The sequence below is a fragment of the Cicer arietinum genome, chromosome 3 (assembly GCF_000331145.2).
Source record: "Cicer arietinum cultivar CDC Frontier isolate Library 1 chromosome 3, Cicar.CDCFrontier_v2.0, whole genome shotgun sequence".
Taxonomy (NCBI): Eukaryota; Viridiplantae; Streptophyta; class Magnoliopsida; order Fabales; family Fabaceae; genus Cicer; species Cicer arietinum.
The window spans coordinates 48022503-48023931 of NC_021162.2; the positions used below are offsets into that span (position 1 = coordinate 48022503).

The window sequence follows — 1429 nt, forward strand, 5'->3', positions numbered from 1 at the left end:
TCTTCCGATGCCTTTACCAATGCCATTACCAATTGGAAGTGCTGGACAAGTGCAACAACAGATGTTTGTTCCAAGTATTCAACCTCATCCTATTCATCATCAAGGAATCATGCATCAAGGCCAAAATATAGGTTACAGTCCGCAAATTGGTCATCAATTTCCCCATCAGTTAGTCAACATGGGTATGGGCATCAACCCACAATATACCCCACCGCAAGGAGGAAAATTTGCTGGACCTCGTAAAACTACTCCCGTGAAAATAACTCACCCCGATACCCACGAAGAGCTTAGACTTGATAAAAGAGCAGATAATGGTGGGTCATCTGGTGCTAGGTCTCATTCTGGCACACCTTCTCTGTCTTCATCTGTCCAGCCACCATCTGGTTATTATCCATCCAGTTCTCCCTTTTATCAAACTCCTAGTTCCCTTCCATTATCAAGTAGCCAGATAACCCCTAATGTTCAGCCACCAAGATTTAACTATGCAGTTAACCATGGTCCGCAAAATTTGTCATCTCATACTTCCCTGCCAGGTAATATAAGTGTCACTTCTGTTCATAGTAATGTTGAACCACGTAATCAAAATTTTTCCCATGGTGTGCGTAATGCAATGTCGTCAGATCTTTCAGGCGTATCTTCTGTATCTATAAAGCCAAGTGGTGGGTCTACCAATTCCAGTATTTCTGGTTCTCAAAAGGGTGGATCTCCTAGTTCCACTGTAACATCTACTGATACTTGCTCTTCTGTGCCACCAAAAGGGTCTGAAACTTCTGAAATCTCTTCCCAACAATCCACTGCTTCATCAGCTGCGAAGCTTACTTCAGCTTCCTTGTCGCCTTCTTCAACTGCTTTTAGTGGGCATTCTGTTACAGATGTATCCAATAATGAAGGGAGAAACAAGGAATCTATTAGCAGGTCAAATTCTTTGAAAGATAATCAGAGAAAAGGCCAATTCCAGCATCAGGTACAAAAGTGGTAGTTGTTCAAATACCCTTTTCCTTATATGATCTCAGTTTGTTTCCAGGCATGTGAATGTTTTTTTCCCCCCCTCACAGGTGGCTGTACAATCTTCTGCTGTGGCTAATGAACCTTCCCTAGCTGTTGATGGTGGGATTTCTGATTGTGTAGTTTCTGAAACTGTAGGAACTCAAACAGCCCATTCTCCATCAATTGCCACTGAAGATCTATTAGCAACTGCTTCTGGTACATTTTCAGCTACCAGTGACAGCATGCCTTCTTCTTCTGAAGAGAAGTCCAATGGTTCTCCACAGAATACTGCATGTGCTTCAGCTGAAGGACCTGTTGCTCAAGCTGTGGATAGTTTGAACACTCGTAAGTGTGATGAGCTAGATGAATCTTCCCGAGAAGATAAACATTTCAGGCAGAAAGATTTGGAAATGGGCGATAAAACTGAAATTAAAACTCTTCC

General features: G+C 42.4%; 1 pseudogene across 1 annotated transcript in view; it reads left to right on the forward strand.

The window, feature by feature from the left end:
• Positions 1–1429, forward strand: part of LOC101492497 (eukaryotic translation initiation factor 4G-like) — a 10366-nt pseudogene that overhangs the window by 2507 nt on the left and 6430 nt on the right. The window contains exons 7-8 of the transcript XR_012162299.1: positions 1–964; positions 1056–1429. The exon at positions 1–964 is cut by the window's left edge and continues 315 nt beyond it; the exon at positions 1056–1429 is cut by the window's right edge and continues 2699 nt beyond it. The product of XR_012162299.1 is annotated as a eukaryotic translation initiation factor 4G-like (transcript). The remainder of the gene's footprint in view (positions 965–1055) is intronic.